The 17,500-nt window shown below is 42.4% G+C and overlaps 1 protein-coding gene across 3 annotated transcripts in view; it reads left to right on the top strand.

Moving 5' to 3' along the window:
- The window catches only part of BRF1 (BRF1, RNA polymerase III transcription initiation factor 90 kDa subunit), a 159,940-nt gene that overhangs the window by 93,819 nt on the left and 48,621 nt on the right, over positions 1–17,500 (top strand). The gene's annotated exons all lie outside the window — the stretch shown is intronic.

Raw genomic sequence — 17,500 nt, 5'->3', positions numbered from 1 at the left:
CTTTTTCTTTTTTCTTTTTTCTTTTTTCTTTTTTCTTTTTTCTTTTTCTTTTTTCTTTTTTCTTTTTCTTTTTCTTTTTCTTTTTCTTTTTCTTTTTCTTTTTCTTTTCCTTTTCCTTTTCCTTTTCCTTTTCCTTTTCCTTTTCCTTTTCCTTTTCCTTTTCCTTTTTTTTTCCTTTTCCTTTTCCTTTTCCTTTTCCTTTTCCTTTTCCTTTTCCTTTTCCTTTTCCTTTTCCTTTTCCTTTTCCTTTTCCTTTTCCTTTTCCTTTTTTTCTTTTTCTTTTTCTTTCCTTTTCCTTTTCCTTTTTCTTTTCCTTTTCCTTTTTCTTTTCCTTTTCCTTTTTTTCTTTTTCTTTTCTTCTTTTTGTTTGTTTGTTTGTTTGATAAAATTCTGGTCTGGAATGCAGAATGTTTTAAAATCCTGAAAGCTTTTCCAGGCTTGGATTTTTTTTGCCTGCCTTGTTGTGACTGCAGTGGGCAATGTGTCTTTTCTGTCTTGAATTTCTCCAATAAAAGCATGGTGGAAAATGAGCTTTATTTTCAGTTTGAGCAGTGTAAAAGCTTTACATTTCTCTTTGATGGGTCTAACCAGCCGCTTAAGGCCTCATCCTCCCTTGCTTGAGGAAAAAAAGGCAAAAAGCTGCTTTTTCCTCTGGCTGCTTCAGCTGGCTGCTGGCCACGGGCTTACTGGAGAAGGAGGTGGCAGCAAGGCTGTGTCTCTGGCTTGGAGAGGTTGGATGTGTGGAACAGGGGCTCTGGTGTGTCATTCCGTGTGAGATAATTGACATATGTGTGCTGTGGCATAGATCCTGCTTTTCAGTGGAGCAAGGAGAAGCAGTCAGCCCCAGCAGGTTTTTTTATCCATTGTTTTCCATTGTTTTGATGGGAAGTCCAGGTCTGCTGTTACCTGCTCTAGGCTTAGGCTTAAGGAGCACAGAGCTGGGCAGACAGGGAGAAGAGGAGAAGCTGAGCTGGGGGTTTAGAAATGGGCCTTTTTCTGTACCTAAATAACAGAATTGCATAAACAGTTGTTCCCCAAATACTGAGGGAGGGCTGTGTTTCGTGGTTGACGTAGATGCCTCAGCATTTGTAGGTGCCAGTCTAAGGTTTTCCTTCTGTTGGGGCTTCTTTTCAAGGTTCTCTCCTCTCTGCACTCCCAAGCATCTGAAAAGATGGTGGTTCTCAGAATGGGAGATACTTTCAGGGGCATTTATAATTGCTCCTGTCTTTCTGGGGCTCAGTTCTCAAGGAATCTGCGGAAGCGTAACCATCTAAGGGATCACTATGCTGCTCTTAAACCTTGGTTGAAATAGAATCATAGAGTCACAGAATGGTTTGGGTTGGAGGGGACTTTAAAGGTCATCTAGTCCAACCCTCCCTGCAATGAGCAGGGACATCTTCAACAAGATCAGGTTGTTCAGAGTCCCATCCAACCTGACCTTGGATGTTTCCAGGCATGGGACATCGACCACCCTTTCCAGGGCAACCTGTTCCAGTGTTTTACCACCCTCAGCCCCATGAAGTGCGGACTAAAACAATACTGGGGAGGTGATGTTTGGTGATGATGACTCAGACACCTGCAGGCACTCAGGAAACCTGTCTGAAAAAACTCCCTGCTGGTATAAGAATTATTTGATCCTTTTCTGCACCTGCCAGAACTGGAGCCCAGTAGCGCTCACAGTTATTAGGGTAGGTGGACTCTGAAGAAGAAACAGACATTCCTGCCCTGCCCTTCTGCCAAAAAGGAAAAAAAGTCACCAAAAACTCAAGTGAAAACTGAATTTTTTCTTTAAAGAACTGTGGAAAGTGAAATGTGTGGAGGCTACAGAAAGGACACTAAATTTGCAGGCAAAGCTGACCGCTGAGGAGAATATTATCCAAGCAATTCATCACGATATCTGAAATGTCAGGAGTGGAGGCCTGGGTTCAGTTCAGGGAGTCTCCATGGTCTCAGTTGTTATTGAGAATAAAGACTTATTAACCCAGGTCAAGGAGCCACAAAACGTGCCCTTGGAAGAAGGAAACACAGCACCGAGAGATTTGCAAGGCTTAGCTACTTTGGGTTTAACATGATGGGTCATAAATCCATGTGTGGTGCTGTGGTGGATCCTGACCACTTGGGTTTGTCTGAAAAAGCTAAAATAATCCTCCATTTAGTACTTTATTTTCTCGTGGTACAGGTTCAGCTAGTAAAGGTGGTACCTGGAAACTGAAAATCCACCCAAGTAAACCCTGTAAATGGAGTGCTGTTTCTGCAGTGTTTTAATGGTTTCGAGCAGCAGTTGTGTTGTTTTGCTTTTGCTCGGTAGCTCTGAATTTAGTTTGAAAAACTAATTCCTATATCCTCTTAAGGATTAACTTCATCACACCCCTGAACACTTCATCTGTTTTGTTTGTTGGTCTTAAATCTGTGGGACTGACACAGCAGGCAAGATGCATGGGCTGGACTGCAACTTGTGTAGATGACCCTTGTAATTAGGGATCTCAGCTGTGGCACTGTGGACTGGAGATGAAAACAGCCCTGAGTTTAGCCTTGTATAATTGTAGTTTGACATTTTTAGTTTGCTAAATGCTTTCATAACTAAAAGGGATATATTATCCAATAGAGGAAGAATATTAATGTTGACACTATTGGCAATTAAAAACAAACTTGGAAACTGAATTTTACTACTCCTGATTGCTTTTGAAATAATTTGTTTTTCAATGTTACTTTAGGATTGGTTCATTTTTTAGGTCTTTTTTTTCTTGTGTGACAGTGAGATAATTGCTATTTATTTTTTATCCTGCAAGCAATTATAATCAAAGCAGCCAAATATAGAGTCTGCTTTGACCTGGAATCAGAGTGACCTGTCAACATGAGGCTACTGTTGTCTTCAGCTTTTCAATTTAATTTTATTTCATAGGCACTCACCAGAATGCATTCAGTAGGGCTGAAAAAATTGTGTGTAGAGTTTTTGGTGTTCATTAATTACAGTGGTGCAGAGCCGAAGAAGTGGGCAGATAAGAACAACTTTGGGTTGGTTATTAATAGCAAAAATTATGATCTTTTATCTAGGGCTGGGTGGACTGTGTTGGGCCAATGTCCCAAGCGGACAGAGGAGGAGCTGCTGGCAGGCTGCCAAGGGAGGGGTAGTTGCAAATTAAGGGAAAATTGCAAACAGTTGCCTCTAGGGAGTTTCTGCAGCCAAGTTTTGCTAAAAGGAAGCAGAAGATATTTTATTTTTTAAGTTAGCAGTTTTAAGGTAAGGCTCAGCTTCCATATTGAAGCATACATGTACATCTAATATTGTAGAAGTTGTTTTCTGTTATGAAAGACCTGGACATCTACAACTGTGTAGTAGGAATAAGGGAATGAATATGAAATAAGAGTGAGTAAATAATGTTGTTAAGTAGTACCTGGAAAGAAATTTGGAGCAAGGAACAAGGCTCTTGAGACAGGTAGAAGCACAGAAGCCAGAAGTAAACAGCTGTGCAGGGAGTGGAAGGGTACCATTTTTCAGCAAATTCAATACTTACATGCCATGTTTGATTTAGTTATGGTGGGGAAGCCACTGTGTGCTCACACATGGGAAGGAAGTAAAATAGTGCTCTGTGACCAAATCCTTAACACTAGCTTGATTTTGGAAGTTATGCTTAATGGTTCTTACTAATTTCTGGCTAAAAGTGAAAAACGCAAATCCACCAATATCATCAAAATCATGTATTGAAATGCAGCAGCATCTTATCAACGTGAAATGGTGTCACTGGTGGCAGTATTGCATTCTGGCAGTGACTTCCATGAAATAAAACATACTTCAGTGAGAAGTTGCTTTTCCATTGAGTCTCTCTTCTCACTTTAAACCAGAGTTTTTTGCACTTAATGGGAGCAACTGCTTTTGTGTCTCATGGATCCGTAGCTGCTGCAAGACTGCCACAAAGCTCCTGTGCCAAGTTCTTTCCCAAGAGCAAAGATAAAATCCCTTTTTTATACTGCACTGTTTGGATTTGGCCTCCAGTTTAAGACAGAGCAGATGTGTTGGGATGTTGTGGGTGCTGTTGGTTGAGATTAAGAAGTGTCTTGCCTTACTGGCTCATTCCCCTCCTATTTGCTGGCATCAGTGCACATGTAGTTGCCTCCCTCACCTGGGTCTGTCAAAAATGTCACAGGCTCATGCAGGCTTTTTTAATAGCAGGGTTATTTTGATGCATGTATATTAGGGAATGACACCTTGGCAGGTACAGTGGAAGATGGGGGTGAAGCAGAAGGAAGGGGAACAGGGCTGAGTCATGGGGGAAGGAACCAGCTCCCCCAGTTCAGCTGGGGCTGGAGGAGCATTTCAGAGCATGTCTTTGCAGCAGCAAAGAATGAGGCTGAGAGTGGCATTTGTGCCTGTGCTGAGGTACCAGTGCTGGAAAGGTTTTACAATCCATCAGGGACTTGGAATGGGCAGTTCCAGATACGTTGTTGCCCAAGGTCACTTTTTATGCAGGGTCTTTGTAGAGACTAGGGTTGATGCTGGGAAGTTCAGCTCCAGAAATGCAACATTTAGAAATCTGGGAGCAATGAAGAAGTTTAGTTTAACAAGGTAGGGGGGGAATTGAAAAAGGTACGCTGAATTCTCTCCAGAAAAAGCCTCCTTTTAAATTTAAAGTTTATTGCTTTATCTTGACTTTCAGAAAACCTGCATGAAACTTCCTTGCCTTTGAAAGCTCAATAGAAACTCTTGAAGTACTTTGACTGAAACAGAAAATTTAATAGTGAGGCATTTTGAACACCGAAGGATGTTTGTGGGCAGGTAATTTAAACAGGTACTAATATGAAACAGTGTTGTACTTGAAAGGCTACAACTGGTGTACACACATAAATGGGGTGGAATATCACTGGGAGCAATAAAATCTGGGGATGCTTCATACTTCTTTCATTGCAAACAATTTTTATGGTATGGCCTGTGAAGCAATTGAAATGCAGAGAGTTGGCACATCACTAGATTGATAATTCCTCCTGCTACTTACAGCTTATTCTCAGTACAGATGTCCCCAATTCTTTCTTTCTATCACATTAAAGTTTCTTGTCTGCTTCAATTTCATGCCTGCCTCAAATGTAGCATTTTTCAGAATTGTCCCTCCAATTTATTTTTTTTCCTCTTTAAAAGTTTATATCAGATGAAACCTAGCTGCTAGTTTTTATCCCAAGGTTTACACTTAAATTTTTAACAAGGTTGTTTTTAAGATTGGTCTTCTTTGAGAGAGCACTTGGCTGATCCATCAATAATTATGTAGTAATAAAGCAACTGTGTAAAAATGGCACCTTTGTGCTGAACAGATCGGTTTGCAGAGCCACTGACAAAGATGAATGTTTATTACAATTTACTACTTTTGGTTCTGCAGATGCAATAGAGCTATTTTCTTTTTGGCTTAAGTGTCACAAAAAGTAATTTCCAATTGTGGAATCTTTATGATAATAAGGATATATAACTAGGAGAGCCCAGACTGACTTGCAAATACCAGCATGAGTTTGCAGTGTTGGTAATTCAGAAAAAAAAATAAACAGAGAACATTTTTTATTTCATTTCATTGCTGAATTTTTTTTTTAAGCAATCACTGGGATAGAACACTCCGGGAATCCTACAGTGTCATGTAGGATGCTTCTTCTGGTTTAATTGCTGTAATATTAATTGTTGATTCTTCCAAAATTGGCAATTTTCCTCATTCTCTTTGCTGCATCCGAAGATTTCTACTGTTGATTTTACTACAACGTGAAGAAAGCGAAATGTCTAAAATTAACAGAAAAGCCTGAAATTGTTGTTCCTGTTTCCCTTTTTTTTTTTTTTTGAGTGCCAGCACAATTAAGGCTGTGATTTAGATGACTGGTATTGTTGAAATCTGTCCTCTCCTTTTGGGCAAAATACAGAATAACATATTCTGTAAGATTTTATGGCCAGTAGAGGCGTCATTTCAGTTGGCCAAGCTGGTTGATTGCAGTGTCACCGTGGTGATGGAATTGTCTCTTGATAGCAGCTGAGCAACACCTTGAGAATTCAACTTTTGTGGATGCAGATACTGGGATGTGTGCCTCTGCTGCCTCCAGCGCAGCCTCTGGGTGCTCCTTTGTGGGATTTCCCCCAGCTGATGCCGGGGTACGGATGTCTTGACACAGCCACACTGGTGCCTGTCAGTGGTGTCAGAGCTGTAAGGTGCTTTCATCGACTTGCAGACCTCTTCTGGACAAAGGCCAAAATTCCTGGGTTCTTTTCCATTGCTGCCAGAAATAGTGCCTTGGCCTTATGTTGGGTCTGCTGCTCCTGGTTTGGAGGGAGGGGTGCAGGTGGTCCTGCTCCCAAAAGGCCCTTGGGTGGCAAAGCTCCAGCTTCATCCCCTCGGTCCCTGGGGGTGATGGCAGAGCCGAGCTCCACGTGCCTGGCCCGAGCTGTTCCACAGACCAGTTTGCTGCCACAGCCCTCAAGCCTTTGTGGCAACTTGTAGCTACGTCAGCAAACACTTTCAACCTGGGTCATTCATTTCAGTTGGCAGTTGCTGACAGTAATGTTCCTTTGCTTGGCTTTATTTTAGCATTTAATGACTTTTATGTTGGTTTTGATGGCCTGAAGGGAATTGCATGGCAGTGTTTTGTCTGGACTTTAGTATTCTCTGCTTTATCTTGCTAGCAAGATTTAAAATCTTACTCCTTCAGGAGACAGGGCTTTTGTCTGTGCACCTTGCAGGCTCTTCCCTCATCGGTCCCTTCTGTCAGCCCATTATCCTGGGCTTATTTCACTGCACAGTTTGCTGTGGAAAGAGTTTGCCTAGTTAAAACCAGCATAAGGAACAATCCATCTATTCTTACCTAAAGAAGTAAAAGAAATAAAATATAAATAAACATCTTTTCTATACAAGAGGATGGTAGATCTGAATTTGAAATCACGATCTCATGGGATTTTGTAATGAAATAGTAAAATGTTATCCAGAACTTATTCTCAGAAGATAACTCTGGTTTCGTTAATTCAAAATAAACTTTCCTGATTTCAGAGAAATCAATATTACCTGTGGTGCTGAATGTGTTTAAATGAACTGATACAAGAAAAGTACATCACCCTCTCCCAGTGGGCTGTGGGCACGTAGTCGTGTTCCCGATAATGGGTGCCATAATACTGTGTGTTATGGAGAACCTGGATTAAGCTCCATGGAAGGCATCGTTAATCAGTTAATTAAAGAAGAACAACTCTGATACTATGCCATATGCTGTACAGTAAAATGGCTGCATGGCAGAAAAAGCCATGAATCCTTTCAGTGTATGTGAGACTGAGACGTGATATGTGACTTTCTGCCTCTGCAATACTGTGTTAAGTAAAGGCCTAATATATTTAAATAAAGAATTAATTACATGTGGATGTAGGACATTAGCTTTTCCAGTGAGTTCTTTGAGATGCTTACCTGGTTTTTGAGACATAATAAAATCTTTCCGAAGTCTTTGCTTTGCTCTGCATCTAATCAACATTTAAGCAGGGTCCTTTGTGTGCCTGTAACCTGGAGAGGATGGCCAGATTGAGGAGAAACTGTAAAATCAGAAATGCAGAACTTAGCTAAAATGACATATGAAGTATAGTCCTGCTAGTGTATAAACTTTATATACAAGTCAGATGTTGAGATCAATCATAAGGACAGGTTGCACAAGCAGATGGCTGGCCTTTCTGATAGCCATTAGCTTGCAAGGCTGGCTTTGAAACAGGCTCCATGCTTTGTAGGTGAATCATGCTGCTGGGCTTTGTTGGGAAAAGGTTATTTCTCCAACTCCACCAAAACCTCCTGTGCACAGAAGTGCCTTTTTCCGCCGTTCCTGGAGGATAAGATGAATTATTCTCCAGGAACTTCTCTACAGCTTTCTTCTTTTGGAGAGCTGTGGTGTCAGAGAGCATTCCGGCACTGTAATGGATGGATCTCAAGCTTATGGAGTACACATGCTAATTGTGCTGTGCTTATGGATCAGTCTGTCCAAATGCCAAGGCCTCAGAGCTGCTGCAGGCAAAATGTTAAAATCCTTCTCCTCTGTCTACTGTGCATCTGGGAAAAGGTTCATTGCAGTCACTAAAACACAGTGGAGAGGAGGAGGGAGGTGGAGGATGGAGCCCCTGCCCATCTTCCCAAGGAGTCTCTGCAGAGCTGTGCTGTCTGCAGCAGTGTGTGCTGCAGCGTGGCCAGATGACCGAGGGAGCTTGCTGTGCTCCACTGGCACCTGGAGCCACCCAGGCAATGCCTGTACTTTGGATTGCAGAGATCTTTATAGCCTTCGTATATATAGTCGCCTGAATGGACACAAAACTGCCTTGGTCCCTGGGGCAGGGTTCCTACAAGAGGTCTGTTTGGTCCACAGCAAGATAAAGAAGTACTTTATCACCTACGTGTTTCTCAGCCATTAGGCATGGCCAGAGACAAAAGATGGCACTTCATCTAATCACAAACAGCGCAACCGTTGTGATTTTTATTTGAAAATATGGTCTGTGCTGGCTGCAGTTCTCTGTTGCACGGTGGACTGATGCTCTCAGCACAGATCTGCATTTCTGTAGCTGCCACCATTTAAGAATTCAAACCAAGTATCTCCTACTTCCATGTTTGTAAACCTCCAACTGAACCAGTCAGGATCTTACATGTCCTTTCTCTCTTCTCCATGTCTCTGATAGTCCTACAGCATGAAACTCTGCCTGATACCTGCTCTGAGTCCAGCCCCCATCCGTCTCAGAGGCTTTTTCTTTGGGCCAGCTTCCCACCTTGCTTTTGATGGGGGAGCTTCTGCTCTTGCCTGGTACTCTATTTAATAGTAAGAATAAATTTTTACCTTCTCTTTCCTCTCTGCATCTCTGTAATTCCCTGCTTGCTATTTCTCATTAGCAATGAAGGAAGGAAGAAGCTGAGTAACAAAATGAGAAATTTCTTACCTAATAATTTTCTTTCAGTTAGCAGCTTCTCACCATTCAGCCTGCCTGGACAGTGTGGTAAATGGCCAGGACACAAATTGATTTTTTTCCTCTAAATAAAGACTCAGGTATATAATTTCATACTCTATATTTTGATGTTGTCTTGATGCTAATAATTTTCTGCTGAAGCATTTTGGTAGTCTAGGTGGCTTCTGGTGCTTGCTGCTGAGCTTGTCTCCAGATCTACCAAAGACAAGCTCTGAACCTTAAAGGAGGGGATAGAAATCAGCCCGCCTTTGCTGAGAGATGGTAAGGGTGACTAGAAGAAAGTTGTAAGTGGAAAGTTCAACTCGTTTCACTTTCTTGCTTGTCTGGGTAAGTTATTTTGGAAGGCTGTTTTTGACCTGGAGCAGCTCTTCGGTGCAGTTTGTGTTGGAAGGGACCTAAAGATAATTTAGTTCAACCTCCCTGCCGTGGGCTGGGATGCCACCCCTAGATCAGGTTGTGTATGCTGTATATTTATATGGCTGTATACATTTAAATTTTTTTCCTGGTGGAACAGGATTTAAAAAAAAATTAAAATAGTCCAAGCAAAATTCTAGGATTTGCTTTTAAGTTCTCTGTAGTGAAAAGCTCACCATTGTGTTCTATTTGGTGTGGGGGGTTTTAGGAGGAGATTTACTTCTCAATGAAACATATGCTGGGGTGGCTGAGCGCTGGCCAGACAAGGATCCTGGGCTTGCAGGGCTGGACAGCAGAGCATTTAGCACCCACAGCAAGACCTGGCGAGCTGCAGAAATGATGCTTCAGCACTTAAACATTAAGCCAGCTGTTCCCTTTGTGGCTGGCTCGGGTGTAAAGTGCTCTTGCTGTTTTACATAGTGGTCTGGCAGTGTGGGGAAAGTGGGCTGGAGTGGGATCTGAGCCTGGCTGCTTTTGCTGTCGGCTCTCCAGGGTGTTGGACTGCCCTCGCCCTCTGCCAGAGATAACGGCAGCACTCTGCCCTTGTGAGGTTTGGAGAGGGGAACTGATTGAGATGCTGATCAGTTCTTCTCCTTGGCCTCTCCCTTTATATAAACTGTTACTCTTGGATCCCCCTGCATAGATTTAAAAAAATGCAGAAAATACAGGCCAGAAGGCACCAAAAAGAATGAAGGCTGGGGAAGGGGAAAGGGGAGAAAAGATGCCAAGAACAGCAGAAAAAGGCAAAGGAGGAAAATACAGCAGGGGATTGGTGATCGGCTGGAAATGCACAATAAGTCGGGGAAAAAATCTGTCTTTACAGTTTCCATTTTAAAAAGTTTTAAGTCCATAAAAAAAGGAGGGGGTGAATATTTGAATGTAGGCTGAGGTGTGAGTGTGTGGCACCTTCGGCACTAGCGCCGTGGTCGGTCTCGGCATTGCTGGGTGCAGAAATCACAGGCTGGAGAAGACTTGCATCTGTTCATGGGAGCTCTTACCATTTCCAGGGTTGGCGCTGAAAAATGTCATTTGTGGTAGTTAGGTAGTATGTTTCTGGGTGAGTATTGGTCAGTTTGATTATTGGTTATTGGTTCCATCAACAAAAGATAATTCTTTTGATACTGTTCAGAGCAGTCGTTCTCTGAGCACACAGTCATGGCAGTGGGGTTGCAAGCTCAGAAAAGAACGACAGGTTGCAACAAGTAGGTTGCATAAACCATGCTCTTTTTCATTGTTTTCCAAAGGTGTTGGGGGAACATTAACTTTATTCCAGAAGAAGAACATCTGCTGCTGTTTTTGAGGACAGTGTCAAGATGTTCTTCAGTTCAAAAGCCTAATTTTCAGCTGTATTTATTTTGGGAGGTTGAAAGGGTTTTTTTCTTAAGGGTTTTTTATATTACTATGTAGTTCAATGAACATGAGCTTACCTTTTCAAAGAAAATTTTTCAGAATCAGAGGGGTTTTGTTTATTGCTGGACTGGTTTTGTACTACCTGCTTTAGAAAAATACATATTGCAGGGAGGATTTTTGGGAAGAATGGAGACATTAACTGTTTCTCTGAAGTATTAAGTTTAAGTTAACAAGTTTCCATGTCCGTTAGATGAGTGGTATAACCCCTAACTGGATATAAAATATGACAATGTGGTTTGGTTAGATCCTCTGTAGACTATGAGGTGAAACAATAGCATTTGTTTGAGTATGGATATGTTCTTGGGAAAGCAGCAGGGTTGGTGGTTAGGTGTTTTTTTTTTTTTCCCCAAAAATGAAATTTAATTTATAAAAAATATGTTCACTATCTAATAAAAGTTCTGTGAGAGTGATTGACTGCAGGAACAGCTTTTCTCATAACTTATTCCTATATATCATTAAGCACACAAATTGGAAACTCTGTTCCTGTGACGGGGTAATTGTTCTGCGACCACCGTAGGAAGGTGGCTTATGGGGGAACGCTGTCGGGTGTCACTCAGCTGTGCAGGACAGACAGAGCATCTGGAGTTTGAGTCTCAGTGTGGGGAAATGGACACAGACATTTAATAAAGATGGGTTTCTAGTTCTGCTCCACATTAAGTCCCAATGTTGTAGGAAAATCATCTGCCTACAGGAGATGGGCCCAATGCAGTGACTGCAAACCAGCCAGGGCTGGCCCTGGCTGTTACTCTGCTTTGCTTTGTGAGAAAGTCCCGTTTTCAGTAGACAGGAGTGAGGAAATAGCTGATGAGCTTGTACATCCCTGCTTTTGTACAGGCTGACCTTGCACAGCTGCAATAGTAGAGTATGTGGAATTTATTTTTTTTTAATTAAATTGTGCCTTTTCCCTCTTTGCTTTCATTTGCCCCATTTTGGGCTTTGCTTCTACGCTTCTTACAGTCCAAATGCAAGGAGCTGGCCAGTGGGCACTTTGCAGAGGCAGGGCTGTGTGCCCTGGCACTGCTGGGCAGCCCGGCGCCGGCTGACAGTGCTTCCCACCATCCCTCGTCGGCAGGAATGAATGTTTCTGGGAAGACAGGGCCTCGCTCTGTGTGGTGTGATGTGTTTGCTTTCTCTGAGGAACTAGCAGGCTGGAAACTTGGCTTTGGCTGGAGAGGACCCCTTAACCTTGCCTTGGCAGAAGGAAATAATAAAGTGACAGACTTCATTTATCTTTATGCTGTGTGCATGGCCTCATGTGCTCCGTACACCATCAGACCTAAATCCTGGTGTCGATTTGGCACTGTGAAGGAGTAGGCTGTAGTTTTCAAGGTGGCTCCAGATACAATAAAATAAAAACCATTTTCTCTTAAATACGAGCATATACGTCATGTGTTTTGTGACCTTATTTTGTCTGTAAGTGCAATTAATTTTGCTCTGTCCTTACGTTTTGTTTTTGTCAAATACTTCTTGACAGCGCATGATTACGCTGCTGAAGGTGAGCGGGGGAAACTGGAGCCCTTGGCAGCTGCAGGGTGCGTGCTGTGGGATGGGAGCATGGCAGGGTAGGCTGGCATTGCACAAAGAGGTGCCTTACCTGGAGCAATGGGGTTGGCAACAGCTTAAAACAGCCAGGATTACCTCCCAGCCTGCTCCCGAGGGAGGCTCCTGCCCTGTATTAGTGAAACTCGCTCTGTTTCTGCGTGTTCTCTGCTCATATGGCCCCACAGGCTCTGCTCACGCCTTGATGTGTGGTGTGTTCGTTTGCACACCCATCGATCCTTGTACTTCATCCTGTGCTGCTGCAGCAGCATTTTCGCATCCATTTCTCTTCCCTGCCCAGTCCCTACAGCACGATCACCCCGGCTCTTCGTCTGCCCGGCGCCGCTCCCCTCCCGTTTACCACCCTTAATGACTGTTCCCTTCACGCCCCTCTGTAAATCGGTTATCTCCCCCTCCAGATGGGTCTGTGTCCCCTCTGATCAGCTAATCAATTAAATCCTGGTGCAGTTGTGCAGTGCCTTTTTTGATGCTAAGTCACCGCCTTCCCTTCCCACTCGTTGCAGCTCCCCAAGGTGGCACCGGCATCGCTCATCAATTTGGGCTGCTAAAGCGTTTCTGCTGATTGGATCCTTCCAATGGTCTGCGGGAGCTTTCTGTGGCTCCCATTGGATTTAATCCCTCCCTGGAGAGCAGCAATCAATCCCTGTGTTTCTGATGCCCCGGGCTCAAGTTGTTTGGTTTGTTGTTTAAGGATTTTTGTAGCTGAAAATGCATCTCCCAACTCTTTTCAGATTTTGTTGTGCTCTAGCCCCAAAGTATTTCTTAAATACTGGGAGTGCTTAGTGCCTGGTGTTATGCCAAAATAGGTGGAAAGGTTCTTTGTTTAAACTCTTTGACTGCTGTGAAACGGTGTGGTGAAGGATGTATTTGCTGCATAGGACCCGAGCACCAAGTGCCTTCTATTGTATCTGCTCCAGAGGATTTCCTGGGAAGTGTTCAGCCTCCATTTCTGTCTGTAAGGAAATCCTCTTATCTGGGCAGAGCAATAAATAGTGCTGCCTCCTGTAATAGAAACAGAAAAACACATTCTTCACGTGGCTGTTTTTAAAAATGTGGGGTTTAAAATATATCAGGTGGAATGATTCTTCTGTAATAAATCCCCATAATAGTGTGCTATGTATGCATTTAACTAGCTGCACAGAGGTAGGGAGAGGGGCAGAGGGTGTGTTAAAAGAGGGCTTAGTGTGCATTTAGCAATGACAAGAACAGTAAATAATCCTAGAGGTTTACAAACCTAATCCGCAGTGTCTGATTGTAGCCCTCATGTCCACCCGAACTGGTTGGAAAGATGTTAAAAGGGTGTAAAGGGAGGGCTTTGAGGGGAGTTTATTTTTAAGTTTTTGGGGAGCTGGCTGGGTGGTTGATGTTCTTAAGTAGTATGAACGTAATTGATTCAGTACCTTGATGGAAAGCTCTAGAAGTGCCCGTCCTCCTCCACTTGCTACAGAGATGTTGGGTGAGGATGGAGTAGTCTGGTCCTTTCTCTAAGCTCTTCTGGATGATCCTTTCATTTAACAACTGGATTTGGATGGAAGGGGAGGAGTGTTGTTGTTTTTAATGCCCAACTTATTTTTTGCATGTGCCCTGCAGTAAAGTGGTTGTTTTTCTTAAGAAAAGAAATATGTGATGTCTCAGAGCTGTGCCACATGATCCTACTGCTTTTAAATAAGCTCTTAAGAGGCTGGACCAGATGTTGGCCACATCTGTGTTTTTATTTTGTCAAACATTTCATTTTGACCCTTTTATTAAAGGAGAAAATGATAATTTAGAAATCACTTTGAAAACTTTAGCAGCTGGGAAGATCTTTCTGTATATAAAAAAGCAACGGGTTTGCTTTCCATGCCCTGCAGTGAGTCGTGTAGCATCAAGCAGAAGGATATTTGTGGCTGGTAGGATCTACTCCTCTTGGAAATGATTGCCATGGAAATTTTCATGCCGAAGTGGATGCATTTTATTTTGAATTGGCATTCTGTAATGAAACATGTATTTTTTTTCTCAGTGAAAGCATTAAACTAGAGATTTGAAGGCACCTTCGCTTCTGAAAAACCCATTTAATGAATGCCTATTGCCATGGCGGGAAAAAGGAAGATTTGCAGGCAGAGGGATATCCTGCAATTACTCCCTCTGCTGCTGTTATGGGGTCTAAGAAATGCTTATTACATGTAACTTGCTTCTGGATTCTTCTCTGCAATTTAACAGTTGGAGAATGAGTTTTCTGTCCCTGTTGCTAATTGATCCAATGAGAAAAAGTGGCACCTAATTCAGTAACAAGTTATATTTAAAATGACAAGTGAAATTGTTCATGGTGCCTGAAATTGCATCATTTTCAGTCTGGCATGTATAAGAGAACAGGCACCTACTGTACTGTGACATATTAAATTTTAAACCTCTGATCCAAAAATATAGCTGGGTATAGGAGGAGTAAGGTGTATAATGATGAAAAGCAGTGGGAGCTTGATTTCAGTGGGATACTTTTATTGTTTTTAAGATGCTTTGGCAGTTTTTACAATAGTAAATATTGGGATCAATTTTATGTAAAGTTGAGCAGTGAGTTGAGTATGTCCATCACCACTTCCAAGTTTTCGTTTTCTAACCTGTGATTTTCAGAACTTACTAGTGGTTGTCAAGGTGGACTCCTTTTTACTTTGTCCCTACTTCCAAGCCTGTGTGGACAGTGGACAGTTTAGTTTATCTGGTACAAAGAATATGAAATAAAAATAAATCCTTTATTCATGCAGGTAAACCAAACTGATTTTTTTTCCCGAAAAAACCTTGAGGAAACAAAAGGTAGATAACACAATGAAGGTAGAGGCCATCCCCCCTTCTGTCCTACAACTTGGTGGTTAAAGTGCTACCCAGAATATGGGACACTCAGTTCAAGTCCTATTTTTGTATGAACTCCTTCCAACCTAGGAGCCAGGGTATTCTGGTCTGGACTCCCCTTGCACTCTGCTGTTGAGCTGTTACATTTTATGTGATGGAACATTTCTTGGACCCAGGTGGACCATCTCCTGGGAAGGTGTCTCAGACACTACTACAGTATTTGCTCCTTTCCTTGGTGAACATTCAGCCATTTTGCTCACTGGAAGTTTCTCTCTCCGTTCCAGCAGGAGAGATGTGCATTACTATCTTGCAGAATACCCTGCACTCCCTTGTGTGATTCCTCTCCAATCTTTGAATGATTATGCTTTGCTAAAAAAAATTTCAGTCAGTTGCATTAAAAAGGCAGCAAACCAGCAGGATGTATTTTGTCACCTTGCTTTTTCTACCCATCCTGAAGCCAGGGAGTGCTTGGCCATGTCCTGGGGGTGCATCCCTTCTTGGCTGATAGCAGGGTGCCTGCGTGAGGAGCTGCTGGCACTGGTGCAGAAAGTTCTGCTCTTACTGCACTGTGCAGAGATCAGACCAGAAGAAAAGCATATGTACTGATCAATTATGTAGTTATTATAAAATCTTTTGCACTTCTAAAGTATTTTGGGGAAAAAGGCTGTAAAGTAAATCTGGTGCCTGGGACTAATGTGCGATTAATTTCTAAATGTAATGACAGTGAGAAATGTTCTTTAAAGCCTTTTTGGTCAAATTAGCACTGGATTATCTGAATTGGTGCATTTGGTATTACATTTATGAGGCAATGTGAGGAAAAAAATGAAAGCGTAGTGTTACGGAGGGCTGGAACACCTCTGCTATGAGAAAAGGCTGAGAAACTGAAATTGTTCAGCATGGAGAAGAGAAGGCTTTGGGGAGACCCATCTGCAGCCTTTCAGTACCTTAATGAGCTACAAAAGAGCTGGAGAGGGACCTTTTACAAGGGCATGGAGTGACAGGACAAGGGGGAATGGCTTTAAACTGATAGAAGGTTTAGATTGGATATTAAAAGGAAATTCTTTACTGTCAGGGTGGTGAGACACTGGAATACATTGCTTGGAGAAGTTGTGGATGCTCCATCCCTGGGAGTGTTCAAGGCCGGGTTGGTTGGGGTTTTGAGCAACCTGGTCTGGTGGAAGGTGTCCCTGTGCATGGCAGGGAGTTGTAACTAGATGATCTTTAAGGTCCCTTCCAACTCAGACCATTCTATGATTCTGTGCTGTTCCTTGTGACAGGACATTTTTGGTGGGTTAAAACCCATTTTGCTTGTGACTTAGGGTGGAAAGTATAAAATTTTCTGTTGGTTGTTTAAAGTTGATTTTGAAAAGACATTTGTGAGTACTCGGTTGCTGATCCCAGGGAATGTCTGTTGAGTTGAGCAGCCGGACCCTTTGTGCCACCCCAGGAAGCTCAGCCTTTATTCCTGACCAGGTCTTTTGCTTGGATTCCCAGCCCTGTGATTTCATGTACTTCAGGCAACTGGTTTAAACCCCTGACTTTTGCCAAGGAGATCATTGTTTTATTTTCTGGGAGTGCTCTTAATTCCAAACTTTGCTTGAGTTTACCATTGAGTTACCATAACCTGTCATTGGATCCAAGAGCTGCTGCTGGCATCACCCTCTGCTGATCCAGCACTGTGCAGGAGCACCAGGCTGGGGAATCAAACCATTCAAAGATCTTGGTTTGTGGGGAGGCACATCCCCAGTACTGGGGAGTGGGAACTGTGAACATGCCAAGCTGTTCTGCACCATTTTGGTTTTAATTTGTTATTGCAGATTGTTGAAACTTAATTCGTTTATATTTTTCTGCAAGTTGAACTGGTGAGGTCATCTCTTGTTTGATCTTTATTAGATGTAATGGAGATGACCAAGAAGATTGCTTCATTCCCCAGCATAAGTCTTTGTTAAATAATTTGTTTTCTTTTCTACCTGGACTACATTAATAGTATATTACTATAGTTCTTTAATGTGACGTGGAAAATCAGGTTTTGTAGCTGTATGCTGTGCCAATCCCAAATTAAGCCTCGATTCTGTGCTGCTATGCTTTTTAATGGACAGAATATTTAAAAATTTGTTTTCAGAAGTCTTAATAACTACCAAACTAGCAAAATTGCAGTGAAATTGTAATTACAGAAAGTCAAGAAGAAAGCCATGGTGTGACTGTTGGCAGTGGTCTGTGCTGCTTCCCTGAAAATAGAAAATATTTTCTAAGTCATAATTCAGAGATAAATTACTGCCCTATATACTCTGACAGAGAAATTTTTGTTATGGTGAAAGAAAAGTGATCATCTTTTTAAAATGGTTTCCCCAGCTTCCT

The sequence above is a fragment of the Corvus brachyrhynchos genome, unplaced genomic scaffold (assembly GCF_000691975.1).
Source record: "Corvus brachyrhynchos isolate BGI_N302 unplaced genomic scaffold, ASM69197v1 scaffold245, whole genome shotgun sequence".
Lineage (NCBI taxonomy): Eukaryota > Metazoa > Chordata > Aves > Passeriformes > Corvidae > Corvus > Corvus brachyrhynchos.
The sequence above is the reverse complement of the archived record's forward strand: the minus strand, read 5'-3'. Positions and strand labels throughout refer to the sequence as shown.